Source organism: Lactuca saligna, chromosome 8 (genome assembly GCF_052625555.1).
Source record: "Lactuca saligna cultivar CGN05327 chromosome 8, ASM5262555v1, whole genome shotgun sequence".
Lineage (NCBI taxonomy): Eukaryota > Viridiplantae > Streptophyta > Magnoliopsida > Asterales > Asteraceae > Lactuca > Lactuca saligna.
This window is the reverse complement of record NC_136424.1, coordinates 267,483,212-267,497,318: the sequence shown is the minus strand read 5'-3', so window position 1 is coordinate 267,497,318 and position 14,107 is coordinate 267,483,212. Positions and strand designations below refer to the sequence as shown.

The 14,107-nt window shown below is 30.0% G+C and overlaps 1 pseudogene across 2 annotated transcripts; it reads right to left on the bottom strand.

Annotated features, from left to right (window-relative positions):
- Nucleotides 1–1,919: 1,919 nt before the first annotated feature.
- LOC145012332 (RING-H2 finger protein ATL46 pseudogene) lies at nt 1,920–3,680 on the bottom strand (annotated as a pseudogene). Of its 2 annotated transcripts, none has more exons than XR_013664448.1 (2): nt 3,466–3,680; nt 1,920–3,037 (listed from the first exon to the last, which is right to left on the bottom strand). The product of XR_013664448.1 is annotated as an RING-H2 finger protein ATL46 pseudogene, transcript variant X2 (transcript). The 2 variants fall into 2 exon arrangements; XR_013664447.1 differs by having other exon boundaries at nt 3,470–3,679.
- Nucleotides 3,681–14,107: the final 10,427 nt, after the last annotated feature.

The window sequence follows — 14,107 nt, the reverse complement described above, 5'->3', positions numbered from 1 at the left end:
TACTCTCAAGAGTCATTTTCCCTTATAACTCGGATTTCAACGTTCTTTATATGTACGGAATCATTGTAACATATAGTACAACTTAGTTAAGATTATTTCTTCAAAATAATTTTCCATCAAAAATTCATTTTTGACGCTTATTGTCCTTAAATTGATTAGTCATAATCTACGGGCGTTAAAAAAGTCAAACCCCAAAGTACTAAAACACTCTAATATATTAATACATTTTATACTTTTCAAATTTTTTGATTTTTTTTGCATTTTATTATTAATTTTGGTTATTTATGGTTTTCATAAGTTTTTTTATTTTGATATGTGTAAATAAAAAAGTTATGTTTATTTTCTTTATTTATATTTGTAAATATAACTATTTTATTTATGCGAATCAGAATAAAAAAAAGTTATAAAAACCATAAATAACCAAAATTAAAAAAAATTTAAAAAAAAAAAAAAAAAAAAAAAAAAAAAGAAAACTCAAACACCGAAATTGTAATATACTCTACTATATTCATACATTTTACACTTTTTGGAAAAGATCAAAAAAAGTTATCAAGTTGATGAAAAATAAAACGAAACAACCGAAAAAATATAAATAGGAAATAATTAAAAATTAACATAAAAAATTTACAAAATAATACAAAAAAAAAAAAACGAAAAAACCAAAAAAGATGAAAATGTAAAATGTATTAATATTTTAGAGTATATTAGAATTTGGTGTTTGAGTTTTTGTTTTTTGTTTTCTATTTTTCATTACTTGAATCAAAATAAATAAAAATAATAGAAGAATAATAAATAATTAAAATTATAACAAAAATAGAAAACAAAAGGTCAAATAATGGTATAGATAAATGTAGACATAAAGTTTCTAACAATATTAATTATTGAGTATAAAAAAATATGAACAGTAACGACATAAAATTTAAAAAAAAAATTAAAAAATTAAAAAATTAAAAAACATTACCGCTTCAATTCGTAAATAAAAAAAAAATTAAAGAACAATTAATTTCGACATAGTTTATCGAATTTAAGTTTATTTACTTGATTCAAAATAAATAAAAATATAAGAAAAAGCCATAAATAACTAAAACTATAAAATAAAAATAGAAAACAAAATGTCAAAAAGATAAAAAAAAAATTATCAAATTGTTGAAATTATATATATATATATATAATTTCCAAATTAGAAAATTACAAGAATGGTCCTTGAGGTTTGTAGTGTATTGCAATATTGGTACAAGGGCAAAATAGTCTTTTTCCTTAAAATCTAACGGCTGAAAAGTTAGATTTAACGGCTGGAGGACCTTTCATGTAATTTTACAAACTACAGGGACCAATCGCGTGACTTTTTGCTAGGAAGTCCTCAAAATACGATATTCTGTAAACCAAAGGGACTAATTGTGAAATTTTATCTAATGTTAATTCGGTCAGCCAACCAACTCAATTATGTTTTAGTTAGCTTTACTCAAATAAATAAATAAATAAAAAGATGTTGACACTATAAAATCAACCATAGTTGTTTTCCATGGTTTATTTGTCCCAAAATCACGCCGTTTCTAAATTTTCAAATTGTCAAACACATCGTGAGGATAACTGTATCAAGATATTTCTTTTATAAGGAAGTAAGCTTAGAAAAGTTTACAAAAATTGGAATATTCACATTCTATTGTGGAGCTATTTGTGCCCAAATATCCATCACAAATACAAAATAAAAAAAATATGTGAACTGAATTCTTATGCATCGTTGTCATGTAGTCCATGGTGCAATATTATTCGTTCCTATATACAATTAAAGGTATGGATTTGGACTCTTTTTGTTTAAAAAGAGTTGACTTCAATTTACTAACTTATGGGAGGACATAGAAAACAGATGGTTATCCTCTTAAATCATTAATCCAAAGAAATACGATGCAATTAGGAAATTATACAACAAGGTTCCAATTGAATTATTACACATTTAAGTTCAAAAGTTTTACATATTTTAGGGGTTGAGTCTATAAAAAACCAATTGAATAACTAAATCAAGATAAATACAAGTAAAATTTCATACATTTTGGCTAGTATGAGTATGCCTACATTGAGAGCGGATTTAAAGAATCTTGAAAGTTGAGATGCCCTTTCTTGGACCAAAGCCAAATCTTAGAAACAGAAAAGCTCTCACCTTTTACCCCATTTCTAATTTCTTTTTCATCTCCACCCTCATTTCTCAAATCACTATTTCCAATAATACCCCTCATATTACTACCCTTAATCGGACAAAATGTCACTTGTAAATCAGAGTTTCCCACAACATACTCATAAGATCCCATCGAGTAACACCTCCTTTCGTCAAGATTCCCATTGCTAGTTTGTCCCTCATCTTGCGTATCTTCTTTATCACGATTCATGCCTTTAAATTTCCCAAGTCTTACCGGATATACCCTTTCAGCCCGATTGAAATTACCAGAAACCCCTTCACGATCGTCGTCGTCTTCTTCTTCTTCTTGGTCAAAGTCAAAATCAAAGACTGGATTTACAACGGAAAACCCAGGTGTAAAAAGGTTCCCTCTACATAAAGGGCAAGTTGAATTCGAGAGTAACCAAGTGTCTATGCAATGAATATGGAAAGCATGGCTGCATGAAGGAAGAAGCCTCAGATTGTCCTTTTTGGTAAATTCACAAAGGCAAACAGCACAATGAAGAGGCTCTTTTAAACCAATTAATTCTTCGTAAATGAACACTGGGAGAGCATCGATGGAGGATTGATCCAATCCAGAATCATGCAATTTGAAGAGCTGTTGCAATTGTCTTTGATAAACAGCAGCATCGCCATCGCTACTTTGATGAAATCTTGTGGATTGATGATGAGAATTTAAATATAATCTTATCTTGTTCATGAGAAATCTCACAAGAAAGTGTAGCAGACAACAAATTACGAAAATAATTACTACAATAATCATAATGTTTCTAGCAAGAAAGACAGGTGAATTGGTGGAAGAAGGCGAAAAGGACTCCTGTTTGATAAGGGCTTCAATCCGGCGCATTTTAGCAAATGGGAATGCTACAATAAACATCAAGATTGTTGTTGAATCAAATCGCTAACTCATGAACTCGACTAAGTGGTATAAATTACAAGAAACCCACTTGAAATAAGTCAAAAGAACTTCAATCAATCATAATGTTTCTATCAAAAAACAGTGGTAGGAGGATTACGATTTACGAGAGGTGAAAAGTAATCCTGTTTAATAAGCGGTGTAATTCGGCTCAATATAGCAAATGGTATGCTTCATTAAAACATCACGCTTTTCAAGAATTCATCAAGATTGCTCTTGGGATCAAACACCAACTCATGAAATCGAGTAATTAGTATAAATTACGAGAAACCCACTTAAAACAATTCGAAATAGCATGAAACTACTACGATCTTGATTTCAAAATGAAATCTTTGATGCTTTTAACGATGAAAAAAAGGTTTTTTTTTTTGCTTACCCACCTCACATTACCACGATTTTCTGATTACTCAAAGTTGTAACTTGTTAGTGGCTCTTTGAGAAATTTGTGATGAGTAGATTCTGGATGTTGTAATGCAGAAAGAAATTTTTAGAGAAAGGGGATTTTAGTGTGAAACAGGGTTTGGTTGGTGTGCGGGACTTGGATATTTGAACTATCTCCCAAATATTTGTTTCAATCTTAAGACCCAACAGAAGCAAATGGGGACATGGGTAGCATCGTAGGCCGTAGCATCAGCAAAGGGCAAATTTGACATTTACTAAGGATAAGGATCTCGTATGAGTAATTTTGTAACACTAAAGATTTTGGTTGACTTATTCATATAGTCTATTAATATTTATGGTTATTTGGTTTTCTCAGTCTATTTAGTGTATTTTGAATTCGTATTTATATTTATATTCCACAATCTTATCTATTAAAATCTATCATCTATTAAATTCATATAAATTCAGTAGATTGATACAAATATATTTCATTCACTATATGTGCATCTAAAGCTAGTGATTGTAAAATTTAATGGAAATTGAACTTTCATTTCTATTTAATCTTATATCATTAATCCACAATGGAGATTTTAAGTTTTAATGAGATTTAACTCCACATTTAAAATGGGCATTGTGGTTTCTCATTTTACGTAGTTAAGGTCCAAATCTTTTAAAAGTTTTAGATTTTATCATTTTTAACAAGTTTTGTTGCGGCGTTGATCCTTCTTCCGTTAAATTTTTTAAAATGACTATTTTACTTTTATGATCATTTCTGGAACCAAACTACAATAACAATTTCAACATATCTTCTTTTTGTTTTTATTGAATTATTAAATATTAATAAATATTATTTTTAATATATACTATTTACATATAGATAAATACTGTTATATGAAATTATTAATTTCATTTAATTAATTTTTAATTTTATTGTAATCGGATATTTTAATTGGATTATTATATATGAATAAATATTATTTTTGATATATATTATTTGTATATTAATAAAGTTTATTATATTTGATTATTAATTTATTTTAGTTAATTTTATTTATTAGAGTAATTTCTTTTTTGTTGGATTATTATTTATTGATAAATATTATTTTTAATTTATAATATTTATATCCTAATAAATATTGCATTATCAGAATTATATTAATTTCTTTTAGTAAATTTTTTTAATTCCTATTTTTTGGATCAATTCTTTTTTATTGGAATATTACTTTTAATTTAATTTCTTTATATATATTAGATATTATTTAGATTATCAATTTATTTTAATTATTTTTTTTAATTTTATTTATTTTCGGATATATATATATATATATATATATATATATATATATATATATATATATATATATATATATATATATGACACTCCTTAGGAATAGTAAAGTTCCTAAGGAGTTACCGGAAATGGTCCCCTGTTTATTTGTGTATGGTTAATTCCATCTCTTTTATGTCTTGGTTCCTTTTATGTCATTATCTATATGGTTGGTGAGCCTTCTATATCATTATCTATCGGCTTCTACTATAACTACAACTATAATGTGTTTTCCACCGCCTTTGCTATCTAATGGGATGCTTACAAAATTGTTTCCGCTCGGCTGAATACTTAGATAGCTTTCCTCCCCACCGTCTTTCTATCTCCAGTCCTTCTCTACCATTTACTTTCCTCTACCGGCTCAACCCAATTGATCTTCAAGAGGTTCTCCTTCTTTAATTGATATCCACTTTGTCGATCTAAAATCGAACGCAACCTCTACATAACTCTATTCGTCAGCCCTCTTCACCGACTATATCATGAATCTGATCGGTGTCATGGAATATGTTCGTCTTTTCCAAATGTTTGTGATTTGGGGTTTATTACGACTGGTTTATTTCCTTCCCTTTTGTTCCTTTCCAGTTTCTCGCTCGACAATCGTAATTAAACCTTAACTTCCTTCTTTCAATCGATTTTGCAACCATGGAAAGATGATCATCGTTTCATGTTTGCAAAACCTCTTCGATTTTCGATACATGATCCAATTTTGCAGGTATTTGTAGAAATTTAATTCGGTAGATGAAGGTTTTTTCACACACATCAAGATTTTATTGATTTTTACTCCGCCTCTCAATTTTCTTCTTTTTCTTATGAATTTTTTGTTTGTGGCTCAACTTAGCTTACACTTTCCTATAGAATATGTAAATGTTTAGTCGGTGCAGATGACCACTATGAAGATGACGACCGTTTCTTTTAGTTGACATCATTTTTTCAACTACATAATCCCTTCTCGATTTTATCAGGTATATATCATGTTTTATTAGGGTGTTATCGCTTCTAAAAACTACTATCATGTTTTATTTGGGTTTTGTCGCATTTGATTCTATTTTGCCTCTTCATGGATTGTAACATCCCAAAATTTAAGGCAAATTTTTTTATTTTTAATTAACTAAATTATAAAATCGTTTACTGAAAACATCATCAAGATCATATCAATCCATAATCTCATGAGTCAAACATCATAAAACATTTCGTGGAATAATAATAATGTCACAGTACAATCCCATGGATCTCAAAATGTAGAAATCATATGTGTGTGTGATGCACTGCCACCGCGTCGGCTCCTTCCCCTTTGCTGAAGAGGTTCTTGAAACAAAACTGAAACTGTAAGCACGAAGCTTAGTGAGTTTCTCCACTATACCACAAACTACATAACATATATACTATCGGGCAATTCTGGGGTGCCCGACCTTTATTGTTCGGCCATTCTGGGGTGCCGACTACCCTGAGTAGCAATTCTGGGGTGCCAACCTGCTTTGTCTGGCAATTCTAGGGTGCCGACCTGCCCTCTGGTTTATCCCCACCGGATACAGGGACTATTTCACCCCTTACTACTACCACATAATAATATAAAATAAAAATATTGTTAGACATATCTGGGGTGCCCGACCTGCCCTATGGTCCTTACGACCATAACTCGGGGACTATTCCCCTACTACCTACTATTACATAACATAGTATCATGCCAGTAGATAATCATATAAGATATCAACAAACCAGATAATTATCACAAAGACAATTATCTTTACTATGACTCTTACTAGCAGGCTGGCATTGGTGCCTTAGACCCAATTCTACTGGAAGGTAACTCACCCCAATGTCGTGAAGCATTTGAATTGTCCTCTCTTCCGGGATCAACACGTCTCAATTCCTACACATAACAACCATCATTAATTACCATTTCCTGGTCAACTCAGTTTAAAGTCAAAGTCATTGTTAATACCTTGGTCAAAGTCAACTCTAGGTCAAAGTCAACATCCGGTTGACTCAACTCGACGAGTATAAATAACAAGAAACCCACTTGAAATAAGTTAAAAGAATCTCAATGAATCATAATGTTTCTATTAAAAGGTAGTGGTAGGAGGATTGACAGTGATGAAAAGTAATCCTGCTTGATAAGTGGTCTAATTGGCTCAATATAGCAAATGGTATGCTTCATAAAACCATCACGCTGTTCAAGAATTCATCAAGATTGCTCTTGGGATCAAACACCAACTCATGAAATCGACTAATTAGTATAAATTACAAGAAACCCACTTAAAACAATTCGAAATAGCATGAAACTACTACGATCTTGATTTCAAAATGAAATATTTGAGACATTAAATGTTGAAAAAAAGGGTTTTTTTTTGTTTACCCACCTCACATTACCACAATTTTCTGATTACTCAATGTTGTAACTTGTTAGTGGCTCTTTGAGAAATTTGTGATGAGTAGATTCTGGATGTTGTAATGCAGAAAGAAATCTTTAGAGAAAGGGGATTTTGGTGTTCTTGAGTAGTGTGAAACATGGTTTGGTTGGTGTGCGGGACTTGGATATTTGAACTATCTCCCACATAGTTGTTTCAATCTTAAGACCCAACAGAAGCAAATGGGGACATGGACTAACATCGTAGGCCGTAGCATCAGCAATGGGCAAATTTGACATTTGCTAAGGATCTGGTATGAGTAATTTTGTAACTTACTAAAGATTTTGGTTGACTTATTTATATACACTATTAATATTTATGGTTATTTGGTTATCTCAGTCTATTTAGTGTATTTTGAATTCATATTTACATTTATATTCCATGCAATACTTAATCTTATCTACTAAAATCTATCATCTATTAAATTCATATGAATTCAATCGATTGATACATATATATTTCATTCACTATATGTGTGTCTAAGGCTAGTGAGTGTAAAATTCAATGGAGATTGAACTCTTATTTCTATTTAATGTTATATCATTAACCCAGAATGGAGATTTTAAGTTTAATGAGATTTAACTCCTCATTTAAAATGGTCACTGTGGTTTCTCATTTTATGTAGTTAAGGTCCAAATCTTTTAAAAGTTTTAGATTTTATCATTTTCAACAAGTTTTGTTGTGGCGTTAGTCCTTCTTCCGTTAAATTTTTTAAAATGACTATTTTACTTTTATGATCATTTCTGGAACCAAACTACAATAACAATTTCAACATATCTTCTTTTTGTTTTTATTGAATTATTAAATATTAATAAATGTTATTTTTAATATATACTATTTACATATTGATAAATACTATTTTATGAAATTATTAATTTCATTTAATTAATTTTTAATTTTATTGTAATCGGATATTTTAGTTGGATTATTATATATGAATAAATATTATTTTTGATATATATTATTTGTATATTAATAAAGTTTATTATATTTGATTATTAATTTATTTTAGTTAATTTTATTTATTAGAGTAATTTCTTTTTTGTTGGATTATTATTTATTGATAAATATTATTTTTAATTTATAATATTTATATCCTAATAAATATTGCATTATCAAAATTATATTAATTTCTTTTAGTAAATTTTTTTAATTCCTATTTTTTGGATCAATTCTTTTTTATTGAAATATTACTTTTAATTTAATTTCTTTATATATATTAGATATTATTTAGATTATCAATTTATTTTAATTATTTTTTTTAATTTTATTTATTTTCGGATATATATATATATATATATATATATATATATATATATATATATATATATATATATATATATATGACACTCCTTAGGAATAGTAAAGTAGTTCCTAAGGAGTTACCGGAAATAGTCCCCTGTTTATTTGTGTATGGTTAATTCCATCTCTTTTATGTCTTGGTTCCTTTTATGTCATTATCTATATGGTTGGTGGGCCTTCTATATCATTATCTATCGGCTTCTACTATAACTACAACTATAATGTGTTTTCCACCGCCTTTGCTATCTAATGGGATGCTTACAAAATTGTTTCCGCTCGGCTGAATACTTAGATAGCTTTCCTCCCCACCGTCTTTCTATCTCCAGTCCTTCTCTACCATTTACTTTCCTCTACCGGCTCAACCCAATTGATCTTCAAGAGGTTCTCCTTCTTTAATTGATATCCACTTTGTCGATCTAAAATCGAACGCAACCTCTACATAACTCTATTCGTCAGCCCTCTTCACCGACTATATCATGAATCTGATCGGTGTCATGGAATATGTTCGTCTTTTCCAAATGTTTGTGATTTGGGGTTTATTACGACTGGTTTATTTCCTTCCCTTTTGTTCCTTTCCAGTTTCTCGCTCGACAATCGTAATTAAACCTTAACTTCCTTCTTTCAATCGATTTTGCAACCATGGAAAGATGATCATCGTTTCATGTTTGCAAAACCTCTTCGATTTTCGATACATGATCCAATTTTGCAGGTATTTGTAGAAATTTAATTCGGTAGATGAAGGTTTTTTCACACACATCAAGATTTTATTGATTTTTACTCCGCCTCTCAATTTTCTTCTTTTTCTTATGAATTTTTTGTTTGTGGCTCAACTTAGCTTACACTTTCCTATAGAATATGTAAATGTTTAGTCGGTGCAGATGACCACTATGAAGATGACGACCGTTTCTTTTAGTTGACATCATTTTTTCAACTACATAATCCCTTCTCGATTTTATCAGGTATATATCATGTTTTATTAGGGTGTTATCGCTTCTAAAAACTACTATCATGTTTTATTTGGGTTTTGTCGCATTTGATTCTATTTTGCCTCTTCATGGATTGTAACATCCCAAAATTTAAGGCAAATTTTTTTATTTTTAATTAACTAAATTATAAAATCGTTTACTGAAAACATCATCAAGATCATATCAATCCATAATCTCATGAGTCAAACATCATAAAACATTTCGTGGAATAATAATAATGTCACAGTACAATCCCATGGATCTCAAAATGTAGAAATCATATGTGTGTGTGATGCACTGCCACCGCGTCGGCTCCTTCCCCTTTGCTGAAGAGGTTCTTGAAACAAAACTGAAACTATAAGCACGAAGCTTAGTGAGTTTCTCCACTATACCACAAACTACATAACATATATACTATCGGGCAATTCTGGGGTGCCCGACCTTTATTGTTCGGCCATTCTGGGGTGCCGACTACCCTGAGTAGCAATTCTGGGGTGCCAACCTGCTTTGTCTGGCAATTCTAGGGTGCCGACCTGCCCTCTGGTTTATCCCCACCGGATACAGGGACTATTTCACCCCTTACTACTACCACATAATAATATAAAATAAAAATATTGTTAGACATATCTGGGGTGCCCGACCTGCCCTATGGTCCTTACGACCATAACTCGGGGACTATTCCCCTACTACCTACTATTACATAACATAGTATCATGCCAGTAGATAATCATATAAGATATCAACAAACCAGATAATTATCACAAAGACAATTATCTTTACTATGACTCTTACTAGCAGGCTGGCATTGGTGCCTTAGACCCAATTCTACTGGAAGGTAACTCACCCCAATGTCGTGAAGCATTTGAATTGTCCTCTCTTCCGGGATCAACACGTCTCAATTCCTACACATAACAACCATCATTAATTACCATTTCCTGGTCAACTCAGTTTAAAGTCAAAGTCATTGTTAATACCTTGGTCAAAGTCAACTCTAGGTCAAAGTCAACATCCGGTTGACTCAACTCGACGAGTATAAATAACAAGAAACCCACTTGAAATAAGTTAAAAGAATCTCAATGAATCATAATGTTTCTATTAAAAGGCAGTGGTAGGAGGATTGACAGTGATGAAAAGTAATCCTGCTTGATAAGTGGTCTAATTGGCTCAATATAGCAAATGGTATGCTTCATAAAACCATCACGCTGTTCAAGAATTCATCAAGATTGCTCTTGGGATCAAACACCAACTCATGAAATCGACTAATTAGTATAAATTACAAGAAACCCACTTAAAACAATTCGAAATAGCATGAAACTACTACGATCTTGATTTCAAAATGAAATATTTGAGACATTAAATGTTGAAAAAAAGGGTTTTTTTTTGTTTACCCACCTCACATTACCACAATTTTCTGATTACTCAATGTTGTAACTTGTTAGTGGCTCTTTGAGAAATTTGTGATGAGTAGATTCTGGATGTTGTAATGCAGAAAGAAATCTTTAGAGAAAGGGGATTTTGGTGTTCTTGAGTAGTGTGAAACATGGTTTGGTTGGTGTGCGGGACTTGGATATTTGAACTATCTCCCACATAGTTGTTTCAATCTTAAGACCCAACAGAAGCAAATGGGGACATGGACTAGCATCGTAGGCCGTAGCATCAGCAATGGGCAAATTTGACATTTGCTAAGGATCTGGTATGAGTAATTTTGTAACTTACTAAAGATTTTGGTTGACTTATTTATATACACTATTAATATTTATGGTTATTTGGTTATCTCAGTCTATTTAGTGTATTTTGAATTCATATTTACATTTATATTCCATGCAATACTTAATCTTATCTACTAAAATCTATCATCTATTAAATTCATATGAATTCAATTGATTGATACATATATATTTCATTCACTATATGTGTGTCTAAGGCTAGTGAGTGTAAAATTCAATGGAGATTGAACTCTTATTTCTATTTAATGTTATATCATTAACCCAGAATGGAGATTTTAAGTTTAATGAGATTTAACTCCTCATTTAAAATGGTCACTGTGGTTTCTCATTTTATGTAGTTAAGGTCCAAATCTTTTAAAAGTTTTAGATTTTATCATTTTCAACAAGTTTTGTTGTGGCGTTAGTCCTTCTTCCGTTAAATTTTTTAAAATGACTATTTTACTTTTATGATCATTTCTGGAACCAAACTACAATAACAATTTCAACATATCTTCTTTTTGTTTTTATTGAATTATTAAATATTAATAAATGTTATTTTTAATATATACTATTTACATATTGATAAATACTATTTTATGAAATTATTAATTTCATTTAATTAATTTTTAATTTTATTGTAATCGGATATTTTAGTTGGATTATTATATATGAATAAATATTATTTTTGATATATATTATTTGTATATTAATAAAGTTTATTATATTTGATTATTAATTTATTTTAGTTAATTTTATTTATTAGAGTAATTTCTTTTTTGTTGGATTATTATTTATTGATAAATATTATTTTTAATTTATAATATTTATATCCTAATAAATATTGCATTATCAGAATTATATTAATTTCTTTTAGTAAATTTTTTTAATTCCTATTTTTTGGATCAATTCTTTTTTATTGAAATATTACTTTTAATTTAATTTCTTTATATATATTAGATATTATTTAGATTATCAATTTATTTTAATTATTTTTTTTAATTTTATTTATTTTCGGATATATATATATATATATATATATATATATATATATATATATATATATATATATATATATATATATATGACACTCCTTAGGAATAGTAAAGTAGTTCCTAAGGAGTTACCGGAAATAGTCCCCTGTTTATTTGTGTATGGTTAATTCCATCTCTTTTATGTCTTGGTTCCTTTTATGTCATTATCTATATGGTTGGTGGGCCTTCTATATCATTATCTATCGGCTTCTACTATAACTACAACTATAATGTGTTTTCCACCGCCTTTGCTATCTAATGGGATGCTTACAAAACTGTTTCCGCTCGGCTGAATACTTAGATAGCTTTCCTCCCCACCGTCTTTCTATCTCCAGTCCTTCTCTACCATTTACTTTCCTCTACCGGCTCAACCCAATTGATCTTCAAGAGGTTCTCCTTCTCTAATTGATATCCACGTTGTCGATCTAAAATCGAACGCAACCTCTGGATAACTCTATTCGTCAGCCCTCTTCACCGACTATATCATGAATCTGATTGGTGTCATGGAATATGTTCGTCTTTTCCAAATGTTTGTGATTTCGAGTTTATTATGACTAGTTTATTTCCTTCCCTTTTATTCCTTTCCAATTTCTCGCTCGACAATCGCAAATAAACCTTAACACCCTTCTTTCAATCGATTTTGCAACCATGGAAAGATGAACACCGTTTCAGGTTTGCAAAACCTCTTCGATTTTAGATACCTGCTCCAATTTTGCAGGTATTTGTAGAAATTTACTTCGGTAGATGAAAGTTTTTTCACACACATCAAGATTTTATTGATTTTTTCTCCGCCTCTCAATTTTCTTCTTTTTCTTATGAATTTTTTGTTTGTGGCTCAACTTAGCTTACACTTTCCTATAGAATATGTAAATGTTTGGTCGGTGCAAATGACCACTATGAAGATGACGACTGTTTCTTTTAGTTGACATCATTTTTTCAACTACCTAATCCCTTCTCGATTTTATCAGGTATATATCATGTTTTTTTAGGGTGTTATCGTTTCTAAAAACTACTATCATGTTTTATTTGGGTTTTGTCGCATTTGATTCTATTTTGCCTCTTCATGGATTGTAACATCGCAAAATTTAAGGCAAATTTTTTTATTTTTAATTAACTAACTTATAAAATCGTTTATTGAAAACTACTATCATGTTTTATTTGGGTATTATCGTTTCTAAAAACTACTATCATGTTTTATTTGGGTTTTGTCGCATTTGATTCTATTTTGCCTCTTCATGGATTGTAACATCGCAAAATTTAAGGCAAAATTTTTTATTTTTAATTAACTAACTTATAAAATCGTTTACTGAAAACATCATCAAGATCATATCAATCCATAATCTCATGAGTCAAACATCATAAAATATTTCGTGGAATAATAATAATGTCACACCCCCGAACCAGACGACGGAAATGTCCGAGGGCTGTCGTGACTTAATTGAATACCATAACATTGAATATATATGCAACATAACAACATTCGTCACCATGCATTAATATAGTACAACCGATAAAGTTTACATGAAGTACATTGTTTAAACATTACATTCCCAAAAAGAAATTGTTCGACTCGTTAATAAGTAAACTACAAGCCATCACTGGGTACATATTTCCTTTGAATCACTGGTTACCTGAGAATACAAGTATTTTGAAAAACGTCAACATGTGAAATGTTGGTGAGTTCATAAGCAGTGTTTGAAAAGCAATGTTTTGTATCATTTTGAAAACCACCAGAAAATCCGATATTTTCTGAAAAGAGCTTTTGAAAACGTTTGTGAAGATCCATAGGTATGCTTGTTTGTTTCTATAGTTGTAAGAAAAATGTTCATCAAAATTGTGTGCATTTTGAAAAATGTGTGTATTGAAAAACCCTAGGAAAACCCGATGTTTTCCTAATT